Below are 18,071 nucleotides of genomic sequence, written 5' to 3' on the forward strand. Positions count from 1 at the left end.
AAATATAGAATCCTGGGGATTACGCTTCTCGCACTAAAGACTTTTCTGAAACTGACACGCGTCGCATAACACTTGGTGCGCGATATATCGCTGCGAGCTCTCGCTGCAGTGCTAGAAAAGGGCTGCATAGACTTTCTTTGCACAAATATAGAATCCTGGGGATTACGCTGCTCGCACTAAAGACTTTTCTGAAACTGACACGCGTCGCATAACACTTGGGGCGCGATATATCGCTGCGAGCTCTCGCTGCAGCGCTAGAAAAGGGTTGCATCGCCTTTCTTTGCAAGAGTATAGTCTCCTGGGGATTACGCTGCCCGCACTAAGGACTTTTCTGAAACTGACACGCGTCGCATAAGACTTGGGGCGCGATATATCGCTGCGCGCTCTCGATGCAGCGCTAGAAAAAGGTTGCATCGCCTTTATTTGCACAAATATAGAATCCTGGGGATTACGCTGCTCGCACTAAAGACTTTTCTGAAACTGACACGCGTCGCATAGCACTTGGGGCGCGATATATCGCTGCGAGCTCTCGCTGCAGTGCTAGAAAAGGGTCGCATCGGCTTTCTTTGCACAAATATAGAATCCTGGGGATTACGCTGCTCGCAATAAAGACTTTTCTGAAACTGACACGCGTCGCATAACACTTGGGGCGCGATATATCGCTGCGCGCTCTCGATGCAGTGCTAGAAAAGGGTTGCATCGCCTTTCGTTGCACAAATATAGAATCCTGGGGATTACGCTGCTCGCACTAAAGATTTTTCTGAAACTGACACGCGTCGCATAACACTTGGTGCGCGATATATCGCTGCGAGCTCTCGCTGCAGCGCTAGAAAAGGGTTGCATCGCCTTTCTTTGCACAAGTATAGGCTCCTGGGGATTACGCTGCTCGCACTAAAGACTTTTCTGAAACTGACACGCGTCGCATAACACTTGGTGCGCGATATATCGCTGCGAGCTCTCGCTGTAGTGCTAGAAAAGAGTTGCATCGCCTTTCTTTGCACAAATATAGAATCCTGGGGATTACGCTCCTCGCACTAAAGACTTTTCTGAAACTGACACGCGTCGCATAACACTTGGTGCGCGATATATCGCTGCGAGCTCTCGCTGTAGTGCTAGAAAAGAGTTGCATCGCCTTTCTTTGCACAAATATAGAATCCTGGGGATTACGCTTCTCGCACTAAAGACTTTTCTGAAACTGACACGCGTCGCATAACACTTGGTGCGCGATATATCGCTGCGAGCTCTCGCTGCAGTGCTAGAAAAGGGTTGCATAGCCTTTCTTTGCACAAATATAGAATCCTGGGGATTACGCTGCTCGCACTAAAGACTTTTGTGAAACTGACACGCGTCGCATAACACTTGGGGCGCGATATATCGCTGCGCGCTCTCGCTGCAGCACTAGAAAAGGGTGCATCGCCTTTCTTTGCACAAGTATAGGCTCCTGGGGATTACACTGCTCGCAATAAAGACTTTTCTGAAACTGACATGCGTCGCATAACACTTGGGGCGCGATATATCGCTGCGCGCTCTCGCTGCAGCGCTAGAAAAGGGTTGCATCGCCTTTCTTTGCAAGAGTATAGTCTCCTGGGAATTACGCTGCCCGCCCTAAGGACTTTTCTGAAACTGACACGCGTCGCATAAGACTTGTGGCGCGATATATCGCCGCGAGCTCTCGCTGCAGTGCTAGAAAAGGGTTGCATCGCCTTTCTTTCCACAAATATAGGATCCTGGGGATTACGCTGCTCGCACTAAAGACTTTTCTGAAACTGTCACGCGTCGCATAATACTTCGTGCGCGATATATCGCCACGCGCTCGCGATGCAGCGCTAGAAAAAGGTTGCATCGCCTTTATTTGCACAATTATAGAATCCTGGGGATTACGCTGCTCACACTAAAGACTTTTCTGAAACTGACACGCGTCGAATAGCACTTGGGGCGCGATATATCGCCGCGAGCTCTCGCTGCAGTGCTAGAAAAGGGTCGCATCGCCTTTCTTTGCACAAATATAGAATCCTGGGGATTACGCTGCTCGCAATAAAGACTTTTCAGAAACTGACACGCGTCGCATAACACTTGGGGCGCGATATATCGCTGCGCGCTCTCGATGCAGTGCTAGAAAAGGGTTGCATCGCCTTTCTTTGCACAAGTATAGGCTCCTGGGGATTACGCTGCTCGCAATAAAGACTTTTCTGAAACTGACACGCGTCGCATAACACTTGGGGCGCGATATATCGCTGCGCGCTCTCGCTGCAGCGCTAGAAATGGGTTGCATCGCCTTTCTTTGCACAAGTATAGGCTCCTGGGGATTACGCTGCTCGCAATAAAGATTTTTTTGAAACTGACACGCGTCGCATAACACTTGGGGCGCGATATATCGCTACGCGCTCTCGCTGGAGCGCTAGAAAAGGGTTGCATCGCATTTCTTTGCACAAATATAGGATCCTGGGGACTACGCTGCTCGCACTAAAGACTTTTCTGAAACTGACACGCGTCGCATAACACTTGGTGCGCGATATATCGCTGCGAGCTCTCGCTGCAGTGCTAGAAAAGGGTCGCATCGCCTTTCTTTGCACAAATATAGAATCCTGGGGATTACGCTGCTCGCACTGAAGACTTTTCTGAAACTGACACGCGTCGCATAACACTTGGGGCGCGATATATCGCTACGCGCTCTCGCTGCAGCGCTAGAAAAAGGTTGCATCGCCTTTCTTTGCACCAATATAGGATGCTGGGGACTACGCTGCTCGCACTAAAGACTTTTCTGAAACTGACACGCGTCGCATAACACTTGGTGCGCGATATATCGCTGCGAGCTCTCGCTGCAACGCTAGAAAAGGGTTGCATCGCCTTTCTTTGCACAAGTATAGGCTCCTGGGGATTACGCTGCTCGCACTAAAGATTTTCTGAAACTGACACGCGTCGCATAGCACTTGGTACGCGATATATCGCTGCGAGCTCTCGCTGCAGTGCTAGAAAAGAGTTGCATCGCCTTTCTTTGCACAAATATAGAATCCTGGGGATTACGCTCCTCGCACTAAAGACTTTTCTGAAAATGACACGCGTCGCATAGCACTTGGGGCGCGATATATCGCTGCGAGCTCTCGCTGCAGTGCTAGAAAAGAGTTGCATCGCCTTTCTTTGCACAAATATAGAATCCTGGGGATTACGCTCCTCGCACTAAAGACTTTTCTGAAAATGACACGCGTCGCATAGCACTTGGGGCGCGATATATCGCTGCGAGCTCTCGCTGCAGTGCTAGAAAAGGGTCGCATCGCCTTTCTTTGCACAAATATAGAATCCTGGGGATTACGCTGCTCGCACTAAAGACTTTTCTGAAACTGACACGCGTCGCATAACACTTGGGGCGCGATATATCGCTACGCGCTCTCGCTGCAGCGCTAGAAAAAGGTTGCATCGCCTTTCTTTGCACCAATATAGGATGCTGGGGACTACGCTGCTCGCACTAAAGACTTTTCTGAAACTGACACGCGTCGCATAACACTTGGTGCGCGATATATCGCTGCGAGCTCTCGCTGCAACGCTAGAAAAGGGTTGCATCGCCTTTCTTTGCACAAATATACAATCCTGGGGATTACGCTGCTCGCACTAATGACTTTTCTGAAACTGACACGCGTCGCATAACACTAGGGCCCGATATATCGCTGCGCGCTCTCGCTGCAGCGCTAGAAAAGGGTTGCATCGCCTTTCTTTGCACAAGTATATGCTCCTGGGGATTACGCTGCTCGCAATAAAGACTTTTCTGAAACTGACACGCGTCGCATAACACTTGGGGCGCGATATATCACTGCGCGCTCTCGCTGCAGCGCTAGAAAAGGGTTGCATCGCCTTTCTTTGCACAAGTATAGGCTCCTGGGGATTACGCTGCTCGCAATAAAGACTTTTCTGAAACTTACACGCGTCGCATAACACTTGGGGCGCGATATATCGCTACGCGCTCTCGCTGCAGCGCTAGAAAAGGGTTACATCGCTTTCTTTACACAAGAATAGTCTACTGGGGATTTCGCTGCTCGCAATACAGACTTTTCTGAAACTGACACGCGTCGCATAACACTTGGGGCGCGATATATCGCTGCAGTGCTAGAAAAGGGTTGCATCGCCTTTCTTTGCACAAATATAGAATCCTGGGGATTACGCTGCTCGCACTAAAGACTTTTCTGAAACTGACACGCGTCGCCTAGCACTCGGGGCGCGATATATCGCTACGCGCTCTCGCTGCAGTGCTAGAAAAGGGTTGCATCGCTTTTCATTGCACAAGTATAGTCTCCTGGGGATTACGCTGCTCGCAATAAAGACTTTTCTGAAACTGACACGCGTCGCATAACACTTGGTGCGCGATATATCGCTGCGAGCTCTCGCTGCCGTGCTAGAAAAGGGTTGCATCGCCTTTCTTTGCACAAATAAAGAATCCTGGGGATTACGCTGCTCGCACTAAAGACTTTTCTGAAACTGACACGCGTCGCATAACACTTGGGGCGCGATATATCGCTGCGAGCTCTCGCTGCAGTGCTAGAAAAGGGTTGCATCGCCTTTCTTTGCACAAATATAGAATCCTGGGGATTACGCTGCTCGCACTAAAGACGTTTCTGAAACTGACACGCGTCGCCTAGCACTCGGGGCGCGATATATCGCTACGCGCTCTCGCTGCAGTGCTAGAAAAGGGTTGCATCGCCTTTCTTTGCACAAGTATAGTCTCCTGGGGATTACGCTGCTCGCACTAAAGACTTTTCTGAAACTGACAGGCGTCGCATAACACTTGGGGCGCGAGATATCGCTGGGCGCTCTCGCTGCAACGCTAGAAAAGGGTTGCATCGCCTTTCTTTGCACAAGTATAGGCTCCTGGGGATTACGCTGCTCGCAATAAAGACTTTTCTGAAACTGACACGCGTCGCATAACACTTGGGGCGCGATATATCGCTGCACGCTCTCGCTGCAGCGCTGGAAAAGGGTTGCATCGCCTTTCTTTGCACAGGTATAGTCTACTGGGCATTTCGCTGCTCGCAATACAGACTTTTCTGAAACTGACACGCGTCGCATAACACTTGGTGCGCGATATAACGCTGGGCGCTCTCGCAGCAGCGCTAGAAAAGTGTTGCATCGCCTTTCTTTGCACAAATATAGAATCCTGGGGATTACGCTGCTCGCAATAAAGACTTTTCTGAAACTGACACGCGTCGCATAACACTTGGTGCGCGATATATCGCTGCGCGCTCTCGCTGCAGTGCTAGAAAAGGGTTGCATCGCCTTTCTTTGCAAAAAAATATAGAATCCTGGGGATTACGCTGCTCGCACTAAGGACTTTTCTGAAACTGACACGCGTCGCATAACACTTGGTGCGCGATATATCGCTGCGAGCTCTCGCTGCAGTGGTAGAAAAGGGTTGCATCGCCTTTCTTTGCCCAAATATAGAATCCTGGGGATTACGCTGCTCGCACTAAAGACTTTTCTGAAACTGACAGGCGTCGCATAACACTTGGTGCGCGATAAATCGCTGCGAGCTCTCGCTGCAGTGCTAGAAAAGGATTGCATCGCCTTTCTTTGCCCAAATATAGAATCCTGGGGATTACGCTGCTCGCACTAAAGACTTTTCTGAAACTGACAGGCGTCGCATAACACTTGGTGCGCGATAAATCGCTGCGAGCTCTCGCTGCAGTGCTAGAAAAGGATTGCATCGCCTTTCTTTGCAGAAATATAGAATCCTGGGGATTACGCTCCTCGCACTAAAGACTTTTCTGAAAATGACACGCGTCGCATAGCACTTGGGGCGCGATATATCGCTGCGAGCTCTCGCTGCAGTGCTAGAAAAGGGTCGCATCGCCTTTCTTGGCACAAATATAGAATCCTGGGGATTACGCTGCTCGCAATAAAGACTTTTCTGAAACTGACACGCGTCGCATAACACTTGGGGCGCGATATATCGCTGCGCGCTCTCGCTGCAGCGCTAGAAAATGGTTGCATCCCCTTTCTTTGCACAAGTATAGACTCCTCGGGATTACGCTGCTCGCACTAAAGACTTTTCTGAACCAGACACGCGTCGCATAACACTTGGGGCGCGATATATCGCGGCGCGCTCTCGATGCAGTGCTAGAAAAGGGTTGCATCGCCTTTCGTTGCACAAATATAGAATCCTGGGGATTACGCTGCTCGCACTAAAGACTTTTCTGAAACTGACACGCGTCGCATAACACTTGGGGCGCGATATATCGCTGCGCGCTGTCGCTGCAGCGCTAGAAAAGGGTTGCATCGCCTTTCTTTGCACAAGTATAGGCTCCTGGGGATTACGCTGCTCGCAATAAAGATTTTTCTGAAACTGACACGCGTCGCAAAACACTTGGGGCGCTTTATATCGCTGCGCGCTCTCGCTGCAGCGCTAGAAAAGGGTTGCATCGCCTTTCTTTGCACAGGTATAGTCTACTGGGGATTTCGCTGCTCGCAATACAGACTTTTCTGAAACCGACACGCGTCGCATAACACTTGGTGCGCGATATATCGCAGCGAGCTCTCGCTGCAGCGCTACAAAAGGGTTGCATCGCCATTCTTTGCACAATTATAGGCTCCTGGGGATTACGCTGCTCGCAATAAAGACTTTTCTGAAACTGACACGCGTCGCATAACACTTGGGGCGCGATATATCGCTGCGCGCTCTCGCTACAGCGCTAGAAAAGGGTTGCATCGCCTTTCTTTGCACAGGTATAGTCTACTGGGCATTTCGCTGCTCGCAATACAGACTTTTCTGAAACTGACACGCGTCGCATAACACTTGGTGCGCGATATAACGCTGCGCGCTCTCGCAGCAGCGCTAGAAAAGTGTTGCATCGCCTTTCCTTGCACAAATATAGAATCCTGGGGATTACGCTGCTCGCACTAAAGACTTTTCTGAAAATGACACGCGTCGCATAGCACTTGGGGCGCGATATATCGCTGCGAGCTCTCGCTGCAGTGCTAGAAAAGGGTCGCATCGCCTTTCTTTGCACAAATATAGAATCCTGGGGATTACACTTCTCGCACTAAAGACTTTTCTGAAACTGACACGCGTCGCATAACACTTGTGGCGCGATATATCGCTGCGCGCTCTCGCTGCAGCGCTAGAAAAGGGTTGCATCGCCTTTCTTTGCAAAAAATTATAGAATCCTGGGGATTACGCTGCTCGCACTAAGGACTTTTCTGAAACTGACACGCGTCGCATAACACTTGGTGCGCGATATATCGCTGCGAGCTCTCGCTGCAGTGGTAGAAAAGGGTTGCATCGCCTTTCTTTGCCCAAATATAGAATCCTGGGGATTACGCTGCTCGCACTAAAGACTTTTCTGAAACTGACAGGCGTCGCATAACACTTGGTGCGCGATAAATCGCTGCGAGCTCTCGCTGCAGTGCTAGAAAAGGATTGCATCGCCTTTCTTTGCACAAATATAGAATCCTGGGGATTACGCTGCTCGCACTAAAGACTTTTCTGAAACTGACACGCGTCGCATAACACTTAGTGCGCGATATATCGCTGCGAGCTCGCGCTGCAATGCTAGAAAAGGCTTGCATCGTCTATCTTTGCACAAATATAGAATCCTGGGGATTACGCTGCTCGCACTAAAGACTTTTCTGAAACTGACACTCGTCGCATAACACTTGGGGCGCGATATATCGCTGCGCGCTCTCGCTGCAGCGCTAGAAAAGGGTTGCATCGCCTTTCTTTGCACAGGTATAGTCTACTGGGGATTTCGCTGCTCATAATACAGTCTTTTCTGAAACTGACACGCGTCGCATAACACTTGGTGCGCGATATATCGCTGCGAGCTCTCGCTGCAGCGCTACGAAAGGGTTGCATCGCCATTCTTTGCACAATTATAGGCTCCTGGGGATTACGCTGCTCGCAATAAAGACTTTTCTGAAACTGACACGCGTCGTATAACACTTGGGGCGCGATATATCGCTGCGCGCTCTCGCTGCAGCGCTAGAAAAGGGTTGCATCGCCTTTCTTTGCAAAAGTATAGGCTCCTGGGGATTACGCTGCACGCAATAAAGACTTTTCTGAAACTGACACGCGTCGCATAACACTTGGGGCGCGATATATCGCAGCGCGCTCTCGCTGCAGCGCTAGAAAAGGGTTGCATCGCCTTTCTTTGCACAGGTATAGTCTACTGGGGATTTCGCTGCTCGCAATACAGACTTTTCTGAAACTGACACGCGTCGCATAACACTTGGGGCGCGATATATCGCTGCGAGCTCTCGCTGCAGTGCTAGAAAAGGATTGCATCGCCTTTCTTTGCACAAATATAGAATCCTGGGGATTACGCTGCTCGCACTAAAGACTTTTCTGAAACTGACACGCGTCGCATAACACTTGATGCGCGATATATCGCTGCGCGCTCTCGCTGCAGTGCTAGAAAAGGGTTGCATCGCCTTTCTTTACAAAAAAATATAGAATCCTGGGGATTACGCTGCTCGCACTAAGGACTTTTCTGAAACTGACACGCATCGCATAACACTTGGTGCGCGATATACGGCTGCTAGCTCTTGCTGCAGTGGTAGAAAAGGGTTGCATCGCCTTTCTTTGCCCAAATATAGAATCCTGGGGATTACGCTGCTCGCACTAAAGACTTTTCTGAAACTGACACGCGTCGCATAACACTTGGCGCGCGATAAATCGCTGCGAGCTCTCGCTGCAGTGCAAGAGAAGGATTGCATCGCCTTTCTTTGCACAAATATAGAATCCTGGGGATTACGCTCCTCGCACTAAAGACTTTTCTGAAAATGACACGCGTCGCATAGCACTTGGGGCGCGATATATCGCTGCGAGCTCTCGCTGCAGTGCTAGAAAAGGGTCGCATCGCCTTTCTTGGCACAAATATAGAATCCTGGGGATTACGCTGCTCGCAATAAAGACTTTTCTGAACCTGACACGCGTCGCATAACACTTGGGGCGCGATATATCGCGGCGCGCTCTCGATGCAGTGCTAGAAAAGGGTTGCATCGCCTTTCGTTGCACAAATATAGAATCCTGGGGATTACGCTGCTCGCACTAAAGACTTTTCTGAAACTGACACGCGTCGCATAACACTTGGGGCGCGATATATCGCTGCGCGCTCTCGCTGCAGCGCTAGAAAAGGGTTGCATCGCCTTTCTTTGCACAAGTATAGGCTCCTGGGGATTACGCTGCTCGCAATAAAGATTTTTCTGAAACTGACACGCGTCGCAAAACACTTGGGGCGCGATATATCGCTGCGCGCTCTCGCTGCAGCGCTAGAAAAGGGTTGCATCGCCTTTCTTTGCACAGGTATAGTCTACTGGGGATTTCGCTGCTCGCAATACAGACTTTTCTGAAACCGACACGCGTCGCATAACACTTGGTGCGCGATATATCGCAGCGAGCTCTCGCTGCAGCGCTACAAAAGGGTTGCATCGCCATTCTTTGCACAATTATAGGCTCCTGGGGATTACGCTGCTCGCAATAAAGACTTTTCTGAAACTGACACGCGTCGCATAACACTTGGGGCGCGATATATCGCTGCGCGCTCTCGCTACAGCGCTAGAAAAGGGTTGCATCGCCTTTCTTTGCACAGGTATAGTCTACTGGGCATTTCGCTGCTCGCAATACAGACTTTTCTGAAACTGACACGCGTCGCATAACACTTGGTGCGCGATATAACGCTGCGCGCTCTCGCAGCAGCGCTAGAAAAGTGTTGCATCGCCTTTCCTTGCACAAATATAGAATCCTGGGGATTACGCTGCTCGCACTAAAGACTTTTCTGAAAATGACACGCGTCGCATAGCACTTGGGGCGCGATATATCGCTGCGAGCTCTCGCTGCAGTGCTAGAAAAGGGTCGCATCGCCTTTCTTTGCACAAATATAGAATCCTGGGGATTACACTTCTCGCACTAAAGACTTTTCTGAAACTGACACGCGTCGCATAACACTTGTGGCGCGATATATCGCTGCGCGCTCTCGCTGCAGCGCTAGAAAAGGGTTGCATCGCCTTTCTTTGCACAAATATAGAATCCTGGGGATTACGCTGCTCGCAATAAAGACTTTTCTGAAACTGACACGCGTCGCATAACACTTGGGGCGCGATATATCGCTGCGCGCTCTCGCTGCAGCGCTAGAAAAGGGTTGCATCGCCTTTCTTTGCACAAGTATAGACTCCTCGGGATTACGCTGCTCGCACTAAAGACTTTTCTGAACCTGACACGCGTCGCATAACACTTGGGGCGCGATATATCGCTGCGCGCTCTCGATGCAGTGCTAGAAAAGGGTTGCATCGCCTTTCGTTGCACAAATATAGAATCCTGGGGATTACGCTGCTCGCACTAAAGACTTTTCTGAAACTGACACGCGTCGCATAACACTTGGGGCGCGATATATCGCTGCGCGCTCTTGCTGCAGCGCTAGAAAAGGGTTGCATCGCCTTTCTTTGCACAAGTATAGGCTCCTGGGGATTGCGCTGCTCGCAATAAAGACTTTTCTGAAACTGACACGCGTCGCATAACACTTGGGGCGCGATATATCGCTGCGAGCTCTCGCTGTAGTGCTAGAAAAGAGTTGCATCGCCTTTCTTTGCACAAATATAGAATCCTGGGGATTACGCTCCTCGCACTAAAGACTTTTCTGAAAATGACACGCGTCGCATAGCACTTGGGGCGCGATATATCGCTGCGAGCTCTCGCTGCAGTGCTAGAAAAGGGTCGCATCGCCTTTCTTTGCACAAATATAGAATCCTGGGGATTACACTTCTCGCACTAAAGACTTTTCTGAAACTGACACGCGTCGCATAACACTTGTGCCGCGATATATCGCTGCGCGCTCTCGCTGCAGCGCTAGAAAAGGGTTGCATCGCCTTTCTTTGCACAAATATAGAATCCTGGGGATTACGCTGCTCGCAATAAAGACTTTTCTGAAACTGACACGCGTCGCATAACACTTGGGGCGCGATATATCGCTGCGCGCTCTCGCTGCAGCGCTAGAAAAGGGTTGCATCGCCTTTCTTTGCACAAGTATAGACTCCTCGGGATTACGCTGCTCGCACTAAAGACTTTTCTGAACCTGACACGCGTCGCATAACACTTGGGGCGCGATATATCGCTGCGCGCTCTCGATGCAGTGCTAGAAAAGGGTTGCATCGCCTTTCGTTGCACAAATATAGAATCCTGGGGATTACGCTGCTCGCACTAAAGACTTTTCTGAAACTGACACGCGTCGCATAACACTTGGGGCGCGATATATCGCTGCGCGCTCTTGCTGCAGCGCTAGAAAAGGGTTGCATCGCCTTTCTTTGCACAAGTATAGGCTCCTGGGGATTGCGCTGCTCGCAATAAAGACTTTTCTGAAACTGACACGCGTCGCATAACACTTGGGGCGCGATATATCGCTGCGAGCTCTCGCTGCAGTGCTAGAAAAGGGTTGCATCGCCTTTCTTTGCACAAATATAGAATCCTGGGGATTACGCTGCTCGCACTAAAGATTTTTCTGAAACTGACACGCGTCGCATAACACTTGTGGCGCGATATATCGCTGCGCGCTCTCGCTGCAGCGCTAGAAAAGGGTTGCATCGCCTTTCTTTGCACAAATATAGAATCCTGGGGATTACGCTGCTCGCAATAAAGACTTTTCTGAAACTGACACGCGTCGCATAACACTTGGGGCGCGATATATCGCTGCGCGCTCTCGCTGCAGCGCTAGAAAAGGGTTGCATCGCCTTTCTTTGCACAAGTATAGACTCCTCGGGATTACGCTGCTCGCACTAAAGACTTTTCTGAACCTGACACGCGTCGCATAACACTTGGGGCGCGATATATCGCTGCGCGCTCTCGATGCAGTGCTAGAAAAGGGTTGCATCGCCTTTCGTTGCACAAATATAGAATCCTGGGGATTACGCTGCCGCACTAAAGACTTTTCTGAAACGGACACGCGTCGCATAACACTTGGGGCCTGATATATCGCTGCGCGCTCTTGCTGCAGCGCTAGAAAAGGGTTGCATCGCCTTTCTTTGCACAAGTATAGGCTCCTGGGGATGACGCTGCTCGCAATAAAGACTTTTCTGAAACTGACACGCGTCGCATAACACTTGGGGCGCGATATATCGCTGCGAGCTCTCGCTGTAGTGCTAGAAAAGAGTTGCATCGCCTTTCTTTGCACAAATATAGAATCCTGGGGATTACGCTCCTCGCACTAAAGACTTTTCTGAAAATGACACGCGTCGCATAGCACTTGGGGCGCGATATATCGCTGCGAGCTCTCGCTTCAGTGCTAGAAAAGGGTCGCATCGCCTTTCTTTGCACAAATATAGAATCCTGGGGATTACGCTTCTCGCACTAAAGACTTTTCTGAAACTGACACGCGTCGCATAACACTTGGTGCGCGATATATCGCTGCGAGCTCTCGCTGCAGTGCTAGAAAAGGGTTGCATCGCCTTTCTTTGCACAAATATAGAATCCTGGGGATTACGCTGCTCGCACTAAAGATTTTTCTGAAACTGACACGCGTCGCATAACACTTGGTGCGCGATATATCGCTGCGAGCTCTTGCTGCAGTGCTAGAAAAGGGTTGCATCGCCTTTCTTTGCACAAATATAGAATCCCGGGGATTAGGCTGCTCGCACTAAAGACTTTTCTGAAACTGACACGCGTCGCATAACACTTGGTGCGCGATATATCGCTGCGAGCTCTTGCTGTAGTGCTAGAAAAGAGTTGCATCGCCTTTCTTTGCACAAATATAGAATCCTGGGGATTACGCTCCTCGCACTAAAGACTTTTCTGAAAATGACACGCGTCGCATAGCACTTGGGGCGCGATATATCGCTGCGAGCTCTCTCTTCAGTGCTAGAAAAGGGTCGCATCGCCTTTCTTTGCACAAATATAGAATCCTGGGGATTACGCTTCTCGCACTAAATACTTTTCTGAAACTCACACGCGTCGCATAACACTTGGTGCGCGATATATCGCTGCCAGCTCTCGCTGCAGTGCTAGAAAAGGGTTGCATAGCCTTTCTTTGCACAAATATAGAATCCTGGGGATTACGCTGCTCGCACTAAAGACTTTTCTGAAACTGACATGCGTCGCATAACACTTGGGGCGCGATATATCGCTGCGCGCTCTCGCTGCAGCGCTAGAAAAGGGTTGCATCGCCTTTTTTTGCAAGAGTATAGTCTCCTGGGGATTACGCTGCCCGCACTAAGGACTTTTCTGAAACTGACACGCGTCGCATAACACTTGGTGCGCGATATATCGCTGCGAGCTCTCGCTGCAGTGCTAGAAAAGGGTTGCATCGCCTTTCTTTGCACAAATATAGAATCCTGGGGATTACGCTGCTCGCACTAAAGATTTTTCTGAAACTGACACGCGTCGCATAACACTTGGTGCGCGATATATCGCTGCGAGCTCTCGCTGCAGTGCTAGAAAAGGGTTGCATCGCCTTTCTTTGCACAAATATAGAATCCTGGTGATTACGCTGCTCGCACTAAAGACTTTTCTGAAACTGACACGCGTCGCATAACACTTGGGGCGCGATATATCGCAGCGAGCTCTCGCTGTAGTGCTAGAAAGGAGTTGCATCGCCTTTCTTTGCACAAATATAGAATCCTGGGGATTACGCTCCTCGCACTAAAGACTTTCCTGAAAATGACACGCGTCGCATAACACTTGTGGCGCGATATATCGCTGCGCGCACTCGCTGCAGCGCTTGAAAAGGGTTGCATCGCCTTTCTTTCCACAAATATAGAATCCTGGGGATTACGCTGCTCGCAATAAAGACTTTTCTGAAGCTGACACGCGTCGCATAACACTTGGGGCGCGATATATCGCTGCGCGCTCTCGCTGCAGCGCTAGAAAAGGGTTGCATCGCCTTTCTTTGCACAAGTATAGACTCCTCGGGATTACGCTGCTCGCACTAAAGACTTTTCTGAACCTGACACGCGTCGCATAACACATGGGGCGCGATATATCGCTGCGCGCTCTCGATGCAGTGCTAGAAAAGGGTTGCATCGCCTTTCGTTGCACAAATATAGAATCCTAGGGATTACGCTGCCGCACTAAAGACTTTTCTGAAACTGACACGCGTCGCATAACACTTGGGGCGCGATATATCGCTGCGCGCTCTTGCTGCAGCGCTAGAAAAGGGTTGCATCGCCTTTCTTTGCACAAGTATAGGCTCCTGGGGATTACGCTGCTCGCAATAAAGACTTTTCTGAAACTGACACGCGTCGCATAACACTTGGGGCGCGATATATCGCTGCGAGCTCTCGCTGTAGTGCTAGAAAAGAGTTGCATCGCCTTTCTTTGCACAAATATAGAATCCTGGGGATTACGCTCCTCGCACTAAAGACTTTTCTGAAAATGACACGCGTCGCATAGCACTTGGGGCGCGATATATCGCTGCGAGCTCTCGCTTCAGTGCTAGAAAAGGGTCGCATCGCCTTTCTTTGCACAAATATAGAATCCTGGGGATTACGCGTCTCGCACTAACGACTTTTCTGAAACTGACACGCGTCGCATAACACTTGGTGCGCGATATATCGCTGCGAGCTCTCGCTGCAGTGCTAGAAAAGGGTTGCATCGCCTTTCTTTGCACAAATATAGAATCCTGGTGATTACGCTGCTCGCACTAAAGACTTTTCTGAAACTGACACGCGTCGCATAACACTTGGGGCGCGATATATCGCTGCGAGCTCTCGCTGTAGTGCTAGAAAAGAGTTGCATCGCCTTTCTTTGCACAAATATAGAATCCTGGGGATTACGCTCCTCGCACTAAAGACTTTCCTGAAAATGACACGCGTCGCATAACACTTGTGGCGCGATATATCGCTGCGCGCACTCGCTGCAGCGCTTGAAAAGGGTTGCATCGCCTTTGTTTCCACAAATATAGAATCCTGGGGATTACGCTGCTCGCAATAAAGACTTTTCTGAAACTTACACGCGTCGCATAACACTTGGGGCGCGATATATCGCTGCGCGCTCTCGCTGCAGCGCTAGAAAAGGGTTGCATCGCCTTTCTTTGCACAAGTATAGACTCCTCGGGATTACGCTGCTCGCACTAAAGACTTTTCTGAACCTGACACGCGTCGCATAACACATGGGGCGCGATATATCGCTGCGCGCTCTCGATGCAGTGCTAGAAAAGGGTTGCATCGCCTTTCGTTGCACAAATATAGAATCCTAGGGATTACGCTGCCGCACTAAAGACTTTTCTGAAACTGACACGCGTCGCATAACACTTGGGGCGCGATATATCGCTGCGCGCTCTCGCTGCAGCGCTAGAAAAGGGTTGCATCGCCTTTCTTTGCACAAGTATAGACTCCTCGGGATTACGCTGCTCGCACTAAAGACTTTTCTGAACCTGACACGCGTCGCATAACACTTGGGGCGCGATATATCGCTGCGCGCTCTCGATGCAGTGCTAGAAAAGGGTTGCATCGCCTTTCGTTGCACAAATATAGAATCCTGGGGATTACGCTGCTCGCACTAAAGACTTTTCTGAAACTGACACGCGTCGCATAACACTTGGGGCGCGATATATCGCTGCGCGCTCTTGCTGCAGCGCTAGAAAAGGGTTGCATCGCCTTTCTTTGCACAAGTATAGGCTCCTGGGGATTGCGCTGCTCGCAATAAAGACTTTTCTGAAACTGACACGCGTCGCATAACACTTGGGGCGCGATATATCGCTGCGAGCTCTCGCTGCAGTGCTAGAAAAGGGTTGCATCGCCTTTCTTTGCACAAATATAGAATCCTGGGGATTACGCTGCTCGCACTAAAGATTTTTCTGAAACTGACACGCGTCGCATAACACTTGTGGCGCGATATATCGCTGCGCGCTCTCGCTGCAGCGCTAGAAAAGGGTTGCATCGCCTTTCTTTGCACAAATATAGAATCCTGGGGATTACGCTGCTCGCAATAAACACTTTTCTGAAACTGACACGCGTCGCATAACACTTGGGGCGCGATATATCGCTGCGCGCTCTCGCTGCAGCGCTAGAAAAGGGTTGCATCGCCTTTCTTTGCACAAGTATAGACTCCTCGGGATTACGCTGCTCGCACTAAAGACTTTTCTGAACCTGACACGCGTCGCATAACACTTGGGGCGCGATATATCGCTGCGCGCTCTCGATGCAGTGCTAGAAAAGGGTTGCATCGCCTTTCGTTGCACAAATATAGAATCCTGGGGATTACGCTGCCGCACTAAAGACTTTTCTGAAACGGACACGCGTCGCATACCACTTGGGGCCTGATATATCGCTGCGCGCTCTTGCTGCAGCGCTAGAAAAGGGTTGCATCGCCTTTCTTTGCACAAGTATAGGCTCCTGGGGATGACGCTGCTCGCAATAAAGACTTTTCTGAAACTGACACGCGTCGCATAACACTTGGGGCGCGATATATCGCTGCGAGCTCTGGCTGTAGTGCTAGAAAAGAGTTGCATCGCCTTTCTTTGCACAAATATAGAATCCTGGGGATTACGCTCCTCGCACTAAAGACTTTTCTGAAAATGACACGCGTCGCATAGCACTTGGGGCGCGATATATCGCTGCGAGCTCTCGCTTCAGTGCTAGAAAAGGGTCGCATCGCCTTTCTTTGCACAAATATAGAATCCTGGGGATTACGCTTCTCGCACTAAAGACTTTTCTGAAACTGACACGCGTCGCATAACACTTGGTGCGCGATATATCGCTGCGAGCTCTCGCTGCAGTGCTAGAAAAGGGTTGCATCGCCTTTCTTTGCACAAATATAGAATCCTGGGGATTACGCTGCTCGCACTAAAGATTTTTCTGAAACTGACACGCGTCGCATAACACTTGGTGCGCGATATATCGCTGCGAGCTCTCGCTGCAGTGCTAGAAAAGGGTTGCATCGCCTTTCTTTGCACAAATATAGAATCCTGGGGATTAGGCTGCTCGCACTAAAGACTTTTCTGAAACTGACACGCGTCGCATAACACTTGGTGCGCGATATATCGCTGCGAGCTCTTGCTGTAGTGCTAGAAAAGAGTTGCATCGCCTTTCTTTGCACAAATATAGAATCCTGGGGATTACGCTCCTCGCACTAAAGACTTTTCTGAAAATGACACGCGTCGCATAGCACTTGGGGCGCGATATATCGCTGCGAGCTCTCTCTTCAGTGCTAGAAAAGGGTCGCATCGCCTTTCTTTGCACAAATATAGAATCCTGGGGATTACGCTTCTCGCACTAAATACTTTTCTGAAACTCACACGCGTCGCATAACACTTAGTGCGCGATATATCGCTGCCAGCTCTCGCTGCAGTGCTAGAAAAGGGTTGCATAGCCTTTCTTTGCACAAATATAGAATCCTGGGGATTACGCTGCTCGCACTAAAGACTTTTCTGAAACTGACATGCGTCGCATAACACTTGGGGCGCGATATATCGCTGCGCGCTCTCGCTGCAGCGCTAGAAAAGGGTTGCATCGCCTTTTTTTGCAAGAGTATAGTCTCCTGGGGATTACGCTGCCCGCACTAAGGACTTTTCTGAAACTGACACGCGTCGCATAACACTTGGTGCGCGATATATCGCTGCGAGCTCTCGCTGCAGTGCTAGAAAAGGGTTGCATCGCCTTTCTTTGCACAAATATAGAATCCTGGGGATTACGCTGCTCGCACTAAAGATTTTTCTGAAACTGACACGCGTCGCATAACACTTGGTGCGCGATATATCGCTGCGAGCTCTCGCTGCAGTGCTAGAAAAGGGTTGCATCGCCTTTCTTTGCACAAATATAGAATCCTGGTGATTACGCTGCTCGCACTAAAGACTTTTCTGAAACTGACACGCGTCGCATAACACTTGGGGCGCGATATATCGCTGCGAGCTCTCGCTGTAGTGCTAGAAAAGAGTTGCATCGCCTTTCTTTGCACAAATATAGAATCCTGGGGATTACGCTCCTCGCACTAAAGACTTTCCTGAAAATGACACGCGTCGCATAACACTTGTGGCGCGATATATCGCTGCGCGCACTCGCTGCAGCGCTTGAAAAGGGTTGCATCGCCTTTCTTTCCACAAATATAGAATCCTGGGGATTACGCTGCTCGCAATAAAGACTTTTCTGAAACTGACACGCGTCGCATA

The sequence above is a fragment of the Dermacentor variabilis genome, unplaced genomic scaffold (assembly GCF_050947875.1).
Source record: "Dermacentor variabilis isolate Ectoservices unplaced genomic scaffold, ASM5094787v1 scaffold_19, whole genome shotgun sequence".
Taxonomy (NCBI): Eukaryota; Metazoa; Arthropoda; class Arachnida; order Ixodida; family Ixodidae; genus Dermacentor; species Dermacentor variabilis.